The 20,518-nt window shown below is 31.4% G+C and overlaps 1 protein-coding gene across 3 annotated transcripts in view; it reads right to left on the reverse strand.

The window, feature by feature from the left end:
• The window catches only part of LOC123708921 (neuroligin-1), a 72,051-nt gene extending 53,558 nt beyond the window's left edge, over positions 1-18,493 (reverse strand). For all 3 annotated transcript variants that reach the window (XM_045659936.1, XM_045659935.1, XM_045659937.1), the window contains exon 1: positions 18,331-18,493. The gene's annotated coding sequence lies outside the window, so the exon portion shown is untranslated. The remainder of the gene's footprint in view (positions 1-18,330) is intronic.
• Between the last annotated feature and the right edge of the window lie 2,025 nt (positions 18,494-20,518).

Consider the following 20,518-nt stretch of genomic DNA (forward strand, 5'->3'; position numbering starts at 1 on the left):
TATAGCATGTAATTCTAAAATATTTTTAAAATTAAAGGCCAGTCTTGCGAAGACAGTAAATACCGCTAGTTATTGATCCAATGGTTGCTTCATTTGATTTTAAAATTAAAATAATGATATAAGAAGCACCAATTGAGTTTATTACGGTTATCACAGTTTGTCAGATTGCAAATCTTGAAAAAAGGATAAAAATGTGCTAGCAACCCTGATTAAAGTCGATCGCCAGTTTTCAATGTAAATAAATTAAATTTAACGACTTTAGGTTGTTAAGAAAGTATTTCATTCTTTTGTATAAAACTTTGGAATACGTTCTTTTAAGAATATTAAATTGACAATTTTTAGACGTCTTTGAAAACTACAACTTGGATGGATATCGGATTTGTAAGAAGTTTTTTTCATCTTTGTTGGAATTAAGTTTAGTTTTCGAGAACGCTTCGAAGAAATAAACTTTTGAATGAACGCTGCTGACATATGGCTACATTATTTTGGAACACATGACGAAGCTCGACCTGCAGAAATATCATAAGTGTACAGTGATGTCATCGTTTCCGTTGTTAGCTGATGCAATTTATTTTCAACTTTTTAGGTTAGCTTCAGGCATGAGACTGATTCAACTTCTATTCATCACATTGTAACTAACAATCTTCGTGGTATTTAGCCAAAACGTAATGTTAGCAAAATAAACAAGTTTAAATGGTTGATGGAACGGTGAAAGAAAACATCGTCAGGAAACCGGCTTGCTTGAGACCGAAAAAGTTAACGGCGTGTGTCATGAACAGAAGGCTGATCACCTACATGCCTATTAGATTGACAAACGATCATGAAACAGATAAATCTGAGACCCAGACCTAAAAATAAAGGTTGTAGCGCAGCAGATTTTTTATATTTATATAAGTCAGCGTTATTTTGCTTTGTGATCACGTTAAGAAATATTAATAATTACTTTAAAAATAGAAATAAAATATTTCTCTAATAGTTGGCAAACAATTCAAACAAATTGAATTGTTCCATTCCATTCAAACAAATTGAATTGTATATAATAATACATAGCTTCAATCCGTTCAAAAAGTGTTTTTCTTAATGTTCCATACTATATAATTAATAAGTTAGTTAAGATGTTGCTTTAATATTATTATAAAATTTTATTTACTCAAAGCATTAAGATAAACACACAATTTCATCCAATATTTATTTGAGTACGTTAATAATAAGATTTTGTTGGAAACCTAATTTAATTACCAAACTGGGAATTATGATTTAATTAGTGAACTCTACTTTATTTTCTTTTAGTCATTTCAATAGTACTGGAATGTCTTAATTAAAGAACTATTTTTATTTTATAAAACTCGAACACTTAATTAATTGAAGCAAATTTTCGAGTACAAATGTATGAAGTAATGTAGTTTTTTTAGCATAGGGGTGAAGCGAGCGTACGGGTCGACGAAAAAAGGCAGTCCTCGCATTTAGTGAGCCGTTGCCGGCCTTAGATAGTATGATGCAGACTCATTTCAGTGTCTGTTTTGGAAAGGCAAAGAAATCATTCTTCTATGTGTGGTAAGTCAATCAACGTGGGTCCATTGCACAAAACATAAGACCGATTAAAGTACAGCCGAGGTTCGAACCTTTAAACTTAGGCTTAAACATAGTTTAAGGACAATAGCATTAATACACAGCCAAGCATTGTCATGTATTAACATTTTAACCTTATTAAACAATCACACAAGAAAAACCTTTCTCATCCAATTAACGAATATTTCCGAAACACAATTTGTTTTCTTCAGATAAAAGCTCTATAAAGTAAGGTTTCCATCGTAAAAAGCTTGATAGAAGTGCCTTTCATTTAAATGCTACGTCTCCGAATATAGGCATATCAAATCAAATCTTTATTACTTTTCTGAAGACATATTTTAGAGGTTCGTTTATCATAGTGATTCATACAACATTTTAACGTTAACCTGGATATAACATCTGTTGTTGTAAAAACCTTTCTTAAGTCTTTAATGGATATATAATATCTATTAATTCATTTTATAATTGTTGCAATTATGACTTATATCAATCGACAAGTTAGTAAAAATCTACCAGCAAAAATCGATGTGTATGTAAAAAATATCAATAATAAAAACGTTCAAAATGATTTTTTTCTGTGTAGTCCATTTCCAAGGCAGTTTTATTATTATCTTTACCTTACATATACTTCACACGGATCTTAGACATGCTGATTTTCTCAAAATGGTTTCATTCACATAAACTTTTCAAATCATTTATCTCGGTCCGGGCTACGAATCGTACAATTAGTTTCTGATGTGAAGTTTTTTAAATATAATTATTTATATATATACAATAAGACAATAGTGAATGAATAAAATAATATCTAACAGGTCAGCATTAACTACTAAATCGCACGGTATATCTATCAAAGTAGTTGTCCCTTATATATTGCAATTTTTAGGTTATTTGGAAAGTTCTCTTTGATAGTCGTAAACCCCGATAATAAATCGGGTATAGACTTTGATCAACTCGTGGCGTGCGTGTTAAAATAAATATAAGTATTTTTGATAAATCCTGTTTTACAGGTGGAAATAACAATTGTTAACTTAAAATGTGTATATCACGATTATATACTACTATTAATGATCGCAATGACACAGTTTTTATAGTTAAGAAAAAGTATATATCAAAATAAAAATGTGTCTAACGTAACCCGAATAAATCTCAACAATGACTCAACTAATAAATGTGACGATCGGCCGAGAAAAAACATTTGGGATCACCATCATAAAAAATTATTAAATTGAAATTATGTATTTCGATCCATTTTTTTTAAAACAAAGTGCTACTCTTAACAAATATAACACAATGTTTTCCTTTTAATAGATACTGTAAGTAGTGTAATTGCACAAATTTTAATGTATTTTTGTTTCATTCGTAATTCATAAGAAAGGTAACTTAATGTATGATAGTGATTAGATTTTTATTAATTAATCCTAATTTGGAAATAGGAGAAAAGATAAAACCAAAAATACAGAAAGATCGTGGAAGCATCGCTGTTTCACAAACATAACCGAGACTTTTAAATTAAACTGTGTATTGTCCATTTGAAGGAAATGGGTCGCTTCTCAGGAAATTGCGACCCCAGCGCCCTCTAGGTCGGCTTACAATCTAACCGCGCTTGTAAATGAGAATGCACTTTAATTATGCAACTTTTAGAAAATTTTATATCTATCATTTTAGTTTCATTGCTTATTTGTTTTTATTATTTATTTTCGCTTTACTGCATAACCCAATACGTTATTTATAAACTAAATTCACGTTGAGTTTAAATTGGACTTATGGTTAATTAGGTATTCCCAAAAAAAATTTACAATGATATAAAAACTCCTACATTATGCACAAGGTAATTAATAACTAATATTTAATGATATATATATAAGCATTCATTATGCACGAAAACATCCTTGAATATGTAACTAAATGTTTGCCAATCTTACTAATTTTTATTTCTAGACATGTAGATGATCTTCTATGGCAAGGTGACTAGTGTATTCATAGAAGTACTAATTGCTCACAGATAATAGAACATTATTAGTGCCCAGACGGGCTCCGAACACGCGACCTCAAGTCTTTAAAAGCTTACCTACGAGGGCGACACCGGTGCGAGATGCATACCTTTAAATAGCATTTATTTGTACCATGGTATTTAAATAAGTATGCTCATGAATAAATTATCCCGACTACAGATCTTCTCATATTTCGGCTATACAATGCCTAAAGATGAGAACTTAGTAAGTTATCGTGATTGCTAACATAGAAGGCATAAAATCGCATGGGCGTTCAAGTGGATTGAGCGATCAAGTGAAAGACTCATAGTCTTTAAAATTGTACACCGTTTTTTATATTTATTTCCGGAAACGGAACTCAAGACTACCTAATCTTCAGTCTATTCTAAGATAAAAGTTTTAAAGTAACTCATGATATGAATAATATTTACGAAAATAACATTTTAATGATATACATTATTAATAACGGTTAACGAGCTCGTGCACGCAAATTTACTTAATTAAAAATGTCATATGTCGTGAGGCAGAGTAATTATTTAATGCGGTTATCAATTCGGTGAACAAACAAACATATTTCATTTTTAATAATGAAGCTTTAGCGTCGCTAGTACCTAGGTAACACTGAAAATGTTTAGAAAATGAGAAACGGCTTAATGTAGAAAGTTTCCAATACTTTAATTGTTTTTCGAAGTAATCTCCGTTCCTCTCTGGCGTGACAATCGATGGAACAACTGAGAAAAGCAGTGGGCCCATTCTTCCTTAGCTGCTTCCTTTCTCTTCTATGGCATTTTCGTACGCTTTCACCGCATCTTCACGGCTTGTAAAGCGAATACCTCAAATTTTAGCTTTAGTTCTTGGGAATAAATGAAAGTCGCAGGGCGCCAGGTCAGGACTGTATGGCGGATGACTCATGATCTCGACAAATTTATATAGCCATAGTCAAATATTCAACAGTCCGTTTTGCGGAGTGCACTGAAGCATTGTCGTGGTGAAGGAGGATTCTGCTTCGAGGGCGCTGCTGTCGAATTTTTTCCAAGACAACAGGCAAACAGCGATTGACAGTCTGCAGTAAATGTCCTTCCATCTTTTAGCACAACTGTCTCGAAATGCCTTTCCGACCAAATAATGAGGCAATCATCTTTTTTCCTGGACTTCTTCCTTTCTTTACCTTAGGTCTCTCTGGACGATCCTGGAAAGGAAACACCCACTGAGCTGATTGTCTTTTGGTTTCGGGTTCGTAAATATATATATATATATATATATAACAGCTTTGATCACCTGTGACGATGTCAAATACAGCATTTGACTCACCGCCGTTGAACTTATCTAACATTTGGCGACACCAGTCCATGCAAAGTTGTTTCTGGTCGTCGGTTAAAGTATAGGGTATCCATCTGATACAAAGCTTCCAGACACCTAAATGTTTGTGTAATATTTTTTGAACTTGACTCATACCAATGCCTGGCTTGCCCGTATCTGCTGATAGGTCACTGTCTTATATTCCTCTTTCATGCGTCGCACAGCACTGATGTTATCTTCAGTAGACATCATTGAGAACCAATTGTAAATAATGACATCAGATGGGACTTCATTAAAAAATGCTAATCGCAGCCTATCATAGCTTTGTTGTTGAGTAAGCCCACAACGAAAGTCATAATAAATCAATGAGCGAAAATTTTCTCGCGTCATCTTCACGTGTAATAATAGTTTTAGATTTGCCGCCAATTTTCAAAGATAAATGACAAATGAATGCAATATACTACATTAGGTTACCAAGGAGTTTTAAAATTGAAATTAAAAAAAGTTTTCATTAGCAATGTTTCTAACTGGCCAGTTCTAAACATTTTCAGTGTTACACACGTATTGTTATCGTGTTTTATTATATTTTATATATATGAGAAAATATTAGTCTAATTTTTTTGCTTGCTTGTATCTTCATTTGACGGAAATTGTATTTGAGTACTTTCGATAATTAAAAATAGTTATACACGTAAGAAATATTTAAAATATTAGTTTCATTACTAACCTGAAAAGGATCCTTCAGAAATAGCATATTGCAAATCTGAATACAATTGATAAAATTTAATACATTTCAGAATCAGGATTTCTTAAGATAAAGAATTGGTTCTCTCGAATTCCATCAATCGCCTATTATCACAGAGGATGCCACTCGCACGATGCTACCTAAGAATCGATTACTCAGTATCGAATCATTAATCGAGAGCCGATTATCAAGATCGTTAATCAACAAATCGAAAGCGATGGTAGAACGATTCTTTCAGTTAAAGTAGTGCTTTGTATCTTCTTCCCGTTATCGAATTCATAGCTGTTGTCGGTGTCAATTAATGCTGCGATCAAAATATTGTTTTTATGTAGAAGGTAGAATTGCCTATTCTTAAAACAAAACAAAGTCGACCTATATAGGTATATTTTAATACACGCTTACATGCTCCTAATTCACAATTCCCATAAAAATAAACTTAAAATTAACTAAAACCAGCAACCAAAGTGACCAAACTTTTAAAATGGATAATGATAGAATTAGGATTCTATAGACAAAATATTTTAATTAAATTGACATAAGAAATTGAAAGAGTTTTTATCACTTAATAATTATTCATGATAAAAATATTTTAACAATGTCAATACCTTATAATTTGCTCCCTTTCAAATGCACATAATACATGGTCAAGTTTGATTACTTTTCACCGTTCAAAGATTAATAGTTTCATGTTTCCTTGTAATGGGCAGGTCAAGAACATACAAAAAATCACGATGGTTAAATGGTTTAATAGCATGTTACATATTTAGTTACAGTGGTGAAACATTACGTGTGTTCTCGCACACCACTAGTCGCCAATAACTATTGATTTTATAAATTCTGACATTTTAATACAGTTGTTGAAAACTAGCGATGGGCAACCATTATTCGTAAATGTTGAATAATTATATCTCTTAACCTCAATTATGATGATATATTGTGTTTTATTTCAATTCGGTCATTGTAATAGAAAACGAAGGGCAGCGTTGATTACTCGTTATTACAACGGAGTGATTGGGCATTTACTTAGAAACAAAGCTGTAGTATTTTGCAACTTCACATTGAACTAAGATTTAACCTTCACTAATAGTCCTTCAGTTGCTTTAAATTGTTGGAACTTGAATACGCTGATTGTTTATGACAGCCGCCATGAACCAGTATGTAACGTCAAATTCAGTGTGACATGCATGTACATTATATTCACCTATCTTCCTAACTAGAAACTATCTTACTATGAAACTTGAAATATACTTAAAGTTCCTTAAGTTCTTTTTCTTTTCGAAAAACTCATTTGAAATGATTACTTACGGTTTTGGAGGTTATATTTTTTTATTTTTCAAAATTTATTTTCTTATCAAAAAGGGAAAACAAAGATATATACGAATTGCAAAGCGTGATATTTGAAAAAGTTACATACACATATTACATACACGATTCGGAAAAACATCGGAATTTCAATTAGTATTTTTAGAGGCCCCATGACTTGAAAAATAAACACCATAAAAGAAACGAATTTGCGTGTAGACCCAGTAGAGGTATTAATAGAGACGCAGCGGAGTACTTATTTTTATTAAATATAAAAGTTATGCTGTTAGACAGTGGTAAGGCAACTTTTCTTAGGAATTTAATCATTCATCTTTCATCGTTAAGGCAGCGTTCGTAATAAAAGTTTCAGTTCGACCGTTTTATCACAGAATTAGTTTGTAAATTCTACCACGACAAAGTTTTCTTTTTTTTCGCTTTAATTTGTAGCTAAAGACTAATAAAGTGGCTTTCTATTGATAAAAGAATTTTCAAAATCGGTTTAGTAGATCCAACCACACAATTTTTACCTCTTTATACTATTAGTCTAGATATATAGGAATACTATGGTAAGGTTGATTCGATGATATTTTTTATTTGATCGTGCCCATTGAAAGGGGCATGGGGTAGACAACATTATATGTTTGTTTAACATCGTTTTTAAACAAGTATGGATAGGAGGGAAGTCCGTATTGCTTATACTGCATAAGCAATACGGACTTCCCTCCTATAGGTAAACAAATTGTTCAACAAAGTGCTTCTCGTAAAATACGAACCATGGCCTCCCGAGTTATACGCCATAATATATCCAACTAAGCCCCTGAGGCAGCTTAATAAACTTAATATCTATTCTCTGTTATTAATTGTGATACAAGGACCATTCCATTGCCGCTGCATTTAAATTGTGATGTGTGACAGTTATTTAATTGAATATCAAGAAAAATAGGTCAACCTTGAGAAATCGAATATCGCTGGGACAAAATAAAAGTTCATTTCATCATACTCAACCTAACATAATGTTCTTTATGAATCAGCTACTACCTACATATACGTATAACTTCGAGATTTACGTCATGAATATTTTAAATAAATTTATTATGCTAGGAATGCAATGAAGATTTAGATAGTTCGTTATTAAAATATTATTATCGCAATTTAAAATTTGAGAGAGAAAATTAAAAGGAATAGTTTGAGTAACATAAATCTTATATGAAGAGAATTTTGTAATGGAATTAAACATATGATTGCAAAATATAAATTTATTCAGGGCCTAGAGTTAAAAAATACGACTACGACTCATTTTTTTATTCATTGTCGATAAAACGACAAGTTGCTTATAATACATTATATAAGCTGCAAGAATGGCTTTCTGAAACTGGAAGGTTTCTTAGAGTTCTGAATAACCATTAAGGGATCGTATTTACATAAGTTCTAAAGTAATGTTATCATTAAAACAATATTTAATTGCGTTAGACAACATTAATGTAAGAAGCATTAAAATGGAACATTATTCTTCGGCTTTTTATACAAAGATCGTATTAATACTTTCAGTTGAAAACCAATTTCGATGGATGTGACCCTTTTACGTATAAAAGTCGTTTAAAGACTGTTTTAATTCGTTTTCATTTATCGTTAAACGTTAATTAAACCACTGGTTTGATAGTGTGACGAGTGGTCCAGTGACGTCATTTCCGTTAAGTGACCTCAATAGGCAGTTATTGATTCAAATTGCGCTCAAAGTTATTTTTATTCAAATGTAGTGTAGAAAATAATTGAGTAGGTTATTCGTCCGCATATAGTTTCGATATTATTTTCGATTTTCAGTTCAATTAACTTGATCCACTACTGATACTTATTTATTTAAAACAATTTTTTACTAAAATTAAAACAGAGGAAATATGTAGAACATAAATTTGAGTATGATTCTCGTTTTCCGCCCAAACAAATGTAATATTTCAATTTAATTAACTTGATCCACTACCAACTAGCTGTTGTTATTTAAAACTAACTTTTATTATTTGCACAAAATAAACATTTAAGAACGTCCCTAAAGTCTATAACATCAATCTAGTGTTAAGAGATGTCAAACTATTCTTTCCACATAAGGAAAGACCACAAATTAATAATTTTACATACCGTTTGAAATAATAGAATTCTTTTAGTTCTAAGGTAGAGAAAGAGACATCTATATGTTTAGCTTGACTATTTGTATATAAATTATTAATTTATGAAATATAAGTAAACACAAAGTTAGTTAGCCTTGGTGAATACGCCGACGTGGAGTCAATAGTAGAACATTAATATGTTTCATCATTAAAATAATATCATTCAAATATACTCAAAACGTACAGTTAAAATAAAAGCGAAGAGCAAAGATAACACTCAAAAAATAAAATTACTCTGCGCACATTCCTGTCGAGTGATGACGTCATTATTTACGTTTTGTTTCGAATCCGGGACGAGAACAAACTCCGGTTTTCGCTAAGTATTTTTTGTGCTCATAACGAACGTGATTGAGATGTTGACGATAGACTAACGTACTCCATTCGGGTACCCACTTTATTTTAAGGCGTAGTGAACCAATTCGAAGTATTTGAACTACAAATACGGAATAAACAATAGATATCTAAAATAAAAGTTTTCTTAGTATATTTGGGAATATAATTTACTACGACGATACAAAACGTGTAATAAACAGTGTACTATGTTTGTTACCATAGACATCATATTTTAAACTAACCATGGCGGTATCAAATCATTTTAGTCGTTTTATGACAGAGCTCCAAGTCACATATCTATTCAGATAACAATTACATTACAGCAAAAAAGTATTCTGTGTACTATGGCACTTTCTGCCTATATTTGTATTAAACATCGTGAGAAAACAGGCGTGCTATAGACCCAAATAATCGATAATTCTGAAGCCTAGATCTAAAAAAGTTTTTGCATCAAAATGTATGCGTGAATCCACTTTTATATTTAAAAAAACGTAATTTAATCATTATCTTTCTAAACTGAACCAATTAAATGAGTATTAAGACATATGTGCCTGACATGACAATTGTAATTTGAACCCTTAAAAATTAGCAAGCAATTATTTTAACAAAAGCCCAAGGTCAAATCTGATTAACAAACGCCGTACGGATAAATAATCCCCAATTCTATCGAAATTTAGCCTAACATGATCTTATATTGGATCTATATGCCCAATTTCATATTCATTCAATTCTCTCTGTTTTATGGAGCGGGCTAATCCTATCAGTATAAATATTGATTGGTGGATCTATTGTCCTATATTCTTTGCTACGTAATAAATAAATACAATTATAATAATACAAATATATCTTATTTTGTCGCAAAATATTGTTGAAATGCTGAAATTCGTTGTCTTTATGTTGTACTTATGTTGTGTTTTCTTATAGAAGCTATGACTATATTACAACGAAGCGAGCAGAGTGTCACATAATTTATATCAACTAGTTGTTACTTAAGAAATTAAATGGCTTTATTAAAATTAAAATGTTCCCAATATACAGTTCTACTTTAAGTAATTATTGAAGTGAAACTTCTTTAACAAAAAAATACCATCACATTTTTTGGTTACGCGTCACATTTTTCGGTTAAGCGCCAACTTTTTCGTGTCCCTACCACGGTTGATTTGAAGGGATTCGAAGCCATTAATAACAAATTTATAGTTATAATTTATTAAGCCTTTTGTTAAACTTTATCTAATTTAACTTTATTTAACCAATTTCTGTAAAGTTCTTCATATATGGATAATTTTTCGAAAAATAAGGTCATAAAGAAATTTCACTTATTACGTGTGTACACTAGTTCACGCACACATTTTTTTTAAATATGTTTATTTGGACAAAACCGTATTTTTTTAAATAGACATAACCCAAAAAGTGGTGAGGTCAGATTTCCGTATATGTAATTTTTTGTAGTAATAGGACAAAAAGTGAACAGCTTTCATTGCCATGCTTGTTTTCTCTCGATGTTATCCTTCACTGTACAGTGATGAATGCGCTCGTAGAAATAAAAGTTAACCTGTGCAGACCCGGGGTAGACAATACTTACGAGTATATTATTTATATTTTCTTGAGATTTCCGAAATCCATTTGAGAAAAGGTAAACTTCCTTACCGTTGCCAGATTGAAATAAACAAATAAACGACTCGTAAAAACGCATGTCATTTCCACCCTGAAGCTTTAATATTTAATAACTATCACCCCAGGGGTGATTTCATTCACCCGTACAATATTGAAGGCCTTTCTTGCGAATATTTCTTACCTTCGGGTTAATGGTTGGGTATTGATGAGAATTTTATACAATTCTTCACTGTTTATTTGATTTTCGAACGAACGAAATCGTTTATAGTTTACTTAATTGCTTATACGAAGTATATAAAGATTGTAGTAAGTAAATTTATATCATTTAAGAAGAATACATTTCCTTATATATCTCCTGGATGGATGAGATGTAGTATAAAGAAGTGTATAGCAAGAATAGTGTATTATACAAATTAATTAATGAATTAAAAAAGTTAACTACACTGGATAGTTCAGAAAATTTGATTGTTTATTTTTATAATTAAGGAGATATACCCGACAACATTTAAGATCTGGGCCTCAGATTTATGTATCTGTTTCGTGATAATTTCTAATAGGCAAGTCATCTCTTCTGTGCCACACACCGTAAAATGTTTGGGTCTAAGGCTTGCCAGTTTCCTCACGTTGTTTTCCTTCATCGTACGAGCAAGTGTAAATTGTGCATATAGACAAAAAGTAATTAGTGCACAGCCGGGTAGCGAATCTACGACCACAGGAATGAGAATTGCATACTGAAGCCACAAGGCCAACAGTGCCTATAATTAATAATAAAGGGTATACAAATAATATGGGAAAGATATTATATGTTAACACAAGCTTAAGCCCGCAACGTTATCCACGTGGTATTCATTGGGCGGCATTTATGTTCTTATGCTGGAAATAATATTTATTTATTTATTCCACATCATCTACAAGAGACTGTATGGAGTGTATCCCTTGTATCGGCTTATGTACCCGACCCTGTTTGCTCTGGGTATGGTGGGTTACGACCAGTTACGCCTCAGAAGAGAGCTAGCCATGTCAGTGTATTTATTTAAGGGTCTGATTCATAATCTGGATATAGTGGAGAGACTGGGTTTATGGGTACCAAGTAGAAACCTGATTCTTTCTTAAACTTAACTTATGGATGTACCGCGCGCACACTCAACTTGGTTAACGAAACGCCACTCACGCGAGTAATACAAATAATAAACAAAATGTCTATTGAGGTAGACCTATTCGTTTGAACACTGGCTGAGTTCACAATAGTTGCTTGCTATATCGATAGTTTTACCTAAATAGGTATATAGTATGTTTTTATGATTTTTTGTAGGATAATCGGTGTGGTCGTTCGGAATATTTTGTCGTTCTATCAAATTAGTAGTAACTGTTAAGATAGAATAATGATGTGGAATAAAGAAATAAAAAATATGTATATGTATATATTTTCTGTGATTTTTAGTCAAGGGGATAACTTTCAAAACGCTAAACTAAATTTTTATCTAAACTTATTTATTTATTTCTAAAGTTATTTCCTAACTTTACAGTCTTATTAAATAAAATTGTTCAGAGGTTGAAGTGCGAAAGCATAACAGATAGGTAGACAGAGTTCTTTCGCATTTATATTATTATTGCTAATTATAATTTGGAATTACCATAAGTATCCGAAGAATGAGTTATAATAATTAAATTAAATATGCATTTAGACTTAATTAATACATGTTCTAACGACGTACTTTTTATATACGGCTTGCGCGTATCATCAATGGATGATCGCTTTTCTTGTTACGCCATATTATAGGCTTTCACGCTGTCATGCTCAATTTAATAAAGATAATTTATAAAGCTTATATGAAACTCAGATAATTTATATTCAGGTATAGTGAGGAGAAAGTTAATAACGAAATCACGTCAAATAATAAATTTACAATTTTGTGTTTAGATTTTAGATGTTTCTCAATTATACCCTACTTTTTTATAATACTTGTCGTAGATTTGTGTATGTTTGGTTATTGAAAGCCAATATATGGTCATAGGAAAATTTTGAGTTCGTTCCACATTGCATTGAATTGGGCTAAATAAAAGCTGCCAAAGAGTGGTGGAGATAACATTTTGGTTTAATTCTAAGGCATCGTATAATTATCAGACAAAAGGCATCTCTTGTGTTTCAATAATTCAAACATTTTAGCTACGCAGATTTTACGATACATATAAAATTGTATGTAATGTATATCATAAATATCAATGTTACTTACGAAAACACATTATTATTAACACATATACATTAATTGTCATTATGAAGACACGTCGTGCTTTTAAAAAAGCTACGTTGTAATTAATCTTTAATAATTTATCTTTTGTTTCAGTAATGTGCAGATATTATTCAAAGATTCTAAAAAAATATCAAAAACTCAATCTTGTATAAAAGCAGTACGTCTGTTGAATGTTTAATTTGAAATTACTGAATGAAATTACTTATTTTATTACTAGATTTAATTATTTTACTATAATGCTGATTATCATTAGAAGATTCATAATCCGTTTAATACGACAAGGGGGTATCCTTATTAATTCACGGTTAAATTAGGCACGATATTATCGAGAATTAACTGACGATTACACGATGGATTTATTATCTTAATATAAATGATTGAAAATGTTGGTGAATTATTATATTATTGTTGGGGTAACATCCCCATATATAATCCTATTATCTTACACTTTTTATAGATTTGCTCGCATTTCTGCTTATACAAAATAGGTACTTTTTAGAAGATTTCAGACTCACATGCGATTGATCTTATCCCAAGTGCATGAATAGTGTTTTATTCCTTTTGTTTCTTAAATCCAAACGACAAAAGAAGTCTGTCATCCCACAATAACTAGTGTAGTATTACCCTAACTGGTTTATTAAAGATCTACAACACCGGAGATGGATTATTATAAAGCCATTTAGTAAAAGACTTCTGATAATAACTTACTATTTCGTTGAAAACGGAAAATAAACTAAAACAATCACTTAATTGTACTATGTCAAAATTAATTCATCAATAAAAGTCGAATAATACACATAATATTAAGATATAAGAATAACGTAAAGCGACGCTATCATTTTAAATAGTGTCATCGACGAGTAAAGTGGAAAATAGAGATTCGTATAAATGCTTAAATTACTATCTCCGTCAATATCTGAGCATTTGCTATAGAAATGGCCGTATACGTAACACAGGCTTCGATATGTCACTCGTATTCGGAAAATCCTTTGAAACACTCTGAAGTGAGTGCTTCTCAGTGAATATATTTGAAGCGAAACGTACCCTTTTCAGAAGATATTGCATAAGACGAGTTGATTTTTTTTTAAATTCTACTTCAAGACGTTACTAAGCGATTCATAGTTATTATATATTTATTCGGGTTGGAATTTTGTAACTACTGGCAGATGAACTTTAATTATGCAATTTATTTTATAAACCTGAGTTCGATGGCTTAAATTAAAAAAAAAACCTTTATATTTATGGTATTAATCAGTGCAACAATAATCATAATCAAATCTTTCTAGTAGATACAGTATTCTTTTGGTAAATTAATATTTATTTGAATAGAATTTATTTTCAGTATTAAGCACGCGGATACCATTGTGACGCTAAGTTAAACAATAAATTACAATACAAATACAGCCTGAGTGTGTAATATACTGATATCAAATGATACATATTTCTTTACAAATGAACCTTATTAAGGCGTAAACGTTAGTAAAGGGATGTCCTCAAACACTCAAGTTACCAATAAAACGAAGTCAGGCACTATTTGTTGAAGCGATACATCCGAGCTTGGTCCATTAGCGGTAAGTGTCCCTTTTCTCACAAACTGCTGACGTCACTACAATTCGAAGCCGATATTTAAACGGTCGATGGATTTTAGGCCAAATCCCGAACGAACAAAGATGCGATTGAAAAATTATTTAATTTCCTTGTGATTCTTCCATATATTTTTACTAAACTGCATCTTAACCAACCAACAGGCACATCCTACCTAACTAAAAAATATAAATATAAATCTCGTATACAGGGCAGGAGGCATGGAGAAGACACATTTCTCCGTTTCACTAATGATTTTTCTATAGCAAATTTGGAATTAGCTTTTTGAGCACATGTATACGTCAGCTTCCGTTTTAAAACATGTCGGTGTCTTCACGATAAGTTTCCATTACCGGTATGGTAACATATATATATATGAAAATGTTATTTTCGCATATAGAATGTAATATCTATTAGTGAGGATCAATCGCATAGTTCAAGGCTTAACCAGGTAGGCTATACACATACATAACACGTTTAAGAATCTTCGATATGTCGCAACATCGATTTGCAAATCAGTATTGTAAGAGGGAGTTGAACATTTGTAGTACTGTGTAGCTAACTCGTAACAGACAATATAGTTGCGTAATTAAACAAGTAAAACTATTTTTTGTTTAGTTAAAGTACGTTATGTGTAATTTACTTCTAACAAAAGTATACACTATGCCGGAGATGCAACTTTTATACCTGCCATATTAGACAACAATTTTTTTTAAGATATAAAATATGTTAAGTGTTGTAATATTTACAAAAAACTGGATTTCAGTAAAAAATAAATTGAATCAATTTTTAATATAAATTATTTATTATATTATTTCAGCGCTATCTTGTTTTTCGAAGCACCTAAAGTTTAAAGAAAGATACAAGCACTTTAAACAAACAAACAAGGAAAAGAGAGGAAGAACATGAATAAAACAAATATATTTATCATTTGCACATTCTCCTTTTTAATCCAGAAACGTAGAGTTGGAGAAACTGCGTTTTTAAATCATTTATACTTTAAACTCAATAGAAGCTCGACCGCGTAAGCCACCTAAGGGGTTTAAGCCAGATTATTATCAGAAATCTGTTGCATAGGCGCAGTAAGCTTTGGCCTGAAAGCGATCGTTTTAATCCCCTGAGACCTGGAAGCCTGACCTCGATACCTCGTTCGTTACTTCAGGTAAATAGATGGGAAGAATTAATTGCAACATGTATGAGTAAAGAAAAATTATCTAAGCTTAGACATCCAGTGGAGCTACATCTCTTTATATATCGTATAGTGGCTGATGATTATTTCATGATTTGTGTTCTTGGACTTAGTTTCCGCACTTCGACTCTCATTAACTTTATAGTGCGTAAATGGCTCTCCGGTGGGAAATCGAACCCCGGTCTCCGCGTGACAGGATACTTACCACGATACTACCAATTATTCTATTGAGGGACTCTAATGCACAACCTCGCATGCCTAATAACTAACACCTTAGCAAAGCTTATTTTATTTTGAATTGAAGAGAAATTACATTGTAGTCTATGTGAAGGGTTCTAATAAGGTAGAGATTATTATAAGATGTTGTAATCTTAATTATAAAAATACTTATGCCAGCGCTATCGTGTAAAATATATATTTTGCGATAACTAATACGATAAAATGCGTATTGTACTACTAATTTAGTAAATTTGTTATTTTATCGTGATCTTTATTTTTTACTTTTATTTTAACCGTAATAATTGAATGTTAAATTTAACCGTAACTTTCTTTCCAAGAAGTACTAATAATTTTATTAAAATTTTCGCCATAAATCAGTTATTCTTCGGTTATCCAAAGACGTGATTCGTGTGTGAATTTAAGGAAAACGTTAAAATATTCATAAGATTCATAAAAATGTATACATATTCATAAGATTAGGAAAATTTCTCAGTTAGTTCGTTCGGTAAGGAAATGGCTTAAAAGTTAAGGACATGGACGGCGGAAGACATTTTTATGTAAAAATTTTCGGCGCTCTCTTAGTCAACTCCATTTTAAATTTAGATATTGTTCTTTCTTGAATGTTTTTAAAAATAATGTTATCCACATTCTGTCAATTTTTCGAAATTATATGGTGAAGCAAGTAATAATTGGGCACATGGTAAATCTACTCGCATAGGGTGTCAGACAGAGGACCTCGGGGATAGGAATCTCATGCTTAGCCTCTGAACGAACGCAACTTTTGTTACATATATAATGTGTTTGGTACATAATCATATGTTTATGTTAAGTTTAATATAATAATAATCCAGTCACTCTATATGGGTTGAATACTATGAATGCATTTTTTTTTTGTAGAAATAGCAGATTCCACGTAGGTGAAATTATGATGATCTGAAACGACAGGAAGAACTGTGTGGCCTTAAGTTGCCCGTGATAAAACCAATTAGAGGGAGCTAGAAGAGTCCAAAGAGACACTGTTAACCAATTATTTAATACTTTCGGTAAAATTCGGTTCATAGAAATAAAGCTTTGATAATTATAGGTATGTTACCTTTTTGACTTCTATGCCTGCCACATATCGTTAAATCAGGATAGAATGCATGACTATGAAGAGACGTATATATTTCAAGAAGTTTTTTTAAAATTTATATTAATTATACGATATTATTAAAATACTTTAGTATTGCGCAGAGGCGATGAGAATTTGGAGAAACTGATCGTGGTTGGAAACACAGAAGGCAAAAGACCACGTGGCCGTTCACCAACCAGATGGACCGATCAAGTGAAAGACTCATCATCCTCAAAACTGTACACTGTCGTAAGAGACGCGTTGGACAGCAACCGATAGAAGCAGATAGTCCACTCTAGATGCTTCCCTGCTGACCACGACGCTCAAAAATAAGCTGCCGATTAAAGAGAGAGAAAAAAATACATTACAAGTAACATCAGTTTGTAGAATGTAAAATTAAGTAACCTCAAAAAAATGTCTTAAAGCTGAAATAAACTTCCCTTTTTCGAATAAATCAATTTAATATGCTTTATATAGGGAGTAATCTATGCAATGAGCCGTTTCCGTTGAGTGCCCACATCATACATACACTAATGACTCATTAAAAGCTCAGTAGGAGGAAAAGCTTTGTTAAAAGTACAGCTTCTCTTTACAACACACCTAGCTAGTATCCGCGTCTATTGGTAAAATGAGGGAATAACATACTGATATAATTTAAAATTGTAATATGAAATATCCAGTATCATGCAATAATATTATAAATATGACCTATCTTCTTTATAATGTCAGTAGTCGAATAATAACTTTATGATGAAGATAAAAATCTTAAAGTAAATAAAATAATTAACAAATGTCTAGTTCTTTACTTCGAAAACGACACGTGTATGAAGTGATAAATTTTAACCATATAATTGGAAGTAACCTAATTTTAAATATATTTATTTAAATAACGTGCAGTATATTCGCATGTAACGAAGCACCATAAATAATGTTATATTTCAAAGTATTATAGTGTCTTACCATTGCAAAAGTCCGAATACAGACACGTGCAAAAACCAATTTATCACTCACAGTCGCATCCATTTCACACACACATCACAAACACACCACGCAGTCGTATTAAATCCGTAATTCGATATTTTTAATCGCAAATCATTTAAAGGCGACGGGATACACCCATACACGTCAGATCACTGATAGCGTTTGAGAATAAGCGCGTTCTGCGCATGCTTACCCGCGCACCTCGGCATTACAGCCGAAGTTGGCCGATAATCGGCGAAACGTCACGATACGCGTTAACCGTTCAGGCGAACGTCGACAATAAATCGGTGTTAATTTCGTTGTGTCGTGAAGTTGGACATCTTGACTTTTCTTGTTTTGTCGGCGAATGTACTTTATCTAAGACGTGTGTGAAATCCATACATTTTGATAATTTCATCTTTATTTTATGCTCGCAATGATGCTTAAGGCTATATTATCACTAGACTATGTTTAACGATTTAATCTATGAAAGTAATCAGTTTATTTATATTTTTAAGTTCTTAACAATGTTATTTTATACAAGCATATTATACATCACATACTAGGCTCTACGAGTTTGCTACGCAGTGCTACGGATATGTAATTCATTTGTTTTGATACACTTAAGCAACAACATAACAATTATACAGAAAACAATACAATATTTAGAAAACATAATATTCTGAAACTTGTATTATAAATAAGTTGCTACTTAATGTATCCGATTTTTATTTGATGTTAAAGAATATTTTAGTTTTAATGGATAACAAATTCCTGTTGACGATTAATATATAACATTTCATTTTTGTGCTTGATTTAACCGTTGAAATGTTGAGAGACGTCGGTATGAATCGTTAATTTCTCAGAGTTCTCGACCTATATCCGTTAAGGGTCGAATTGACCCTAAATATTTTACAGAGATTCTTCATTTTAGGTAAAGGTTAAAGTAATAATATATGAAACCATATGTGTTGTAATATAATACAATTACCGATTTTGGTATACCAGCCGTATCCAATTCGAATTGTCAAATTGAAATTGTTCCATTTTTTCTTTTAATAAACATATAAGTGAGTAGAACAATTCCGTAGAATAGCCGGAAGTGAAATGGGACAAAGAATTATCGTGGAAATGGGGAAAATTTTATAAATCGTCACAAATGGGGTATCCGTTGCTATAACATTTATTTCCCTCTGGTGGGTTATATGGTTAATGGGACTTTGATCCTTGTCTATGCAGTTTTAATCCGTTTCTATGGTTATGTAATACGATAAAGGATAAGCTGTGGCTTAGAGTAGCATTAACGAAATAATTTTGGCAACTGAATTAATTATCTTTATTTTTTTTTGTATGGGATTGAAAGATTTAATGTTTCCCTTCTTCTTCTTTTTTTAGTGCCTCTTCATTACTGGAGGTTGGCCGTCAGATGAAAATGTTTACCTAACTACGAAAAATAGGGTTATTCATCGTGGTATGTATTCTATTTGGTTTCTTCAGTCACGTGGACCAATTAACAACTGCTACATATACGGGGTAAACGTAATATAAATATATATTTTTTTATTAAAACTAATAGAGGATATGGATATAGCACAAAATATATAAGAACTTATTATAACTTTGTCATTTTAATATATTAACTGCTCTGGCCATAAATACTGTTACATAAAAACTTTTTTCAACTTTTTAATTATTTTGAAATATTATTTAAAAACTTCTTTTGATTTTGCGCCATTTCACATATTTTTACGTGTTCATTAGCAAATGACAATATGGAATGGGTGTTTAAGAAAATAGGATTGCAGTTATAACTTTATGCAAATAAATATAATAATGTATACTTACTTACTTGTGTTTTGTTGCAATATCTTATTTTTTAGATACCCACTTTATTTTATATTTAACATAGTTATATTATCTTTAATCTTACGAAACAAGTTGTAAATTCCTTATGAATGCTATATATAGTATCTGAATCCACAACAGTATAATAAATTTCTTTTTATAAACAATGTATATAATAGTAAAAAAACGTAATTATATGAATTCTTTAAACAAAAATAAGCATGTGAATGATAGAAGTCATACTGTCAGTCAAATTCTTAACATCTCTTAAAATATTTTATTATTATCTACAAGTATATAAGAGTAATAAATAAAAAAAATCAACTATATGCAATCGCATTTA

The sequence above is a fragment of the Pieris brassicae genome, chromosome 4 (assembly GCF_905147105.1).
Source record: "Pieris brassicae chromosome 4, ilPieBrab1.1, whole genome shotgun sequence".
NCBI classification, from domain to species: domain Eukaryota; kingdom Metazoa; phylum Arthropoda; class Insecta; order Lepidoptera; family Pieridae; genus Pieris; species Pieris brassicae.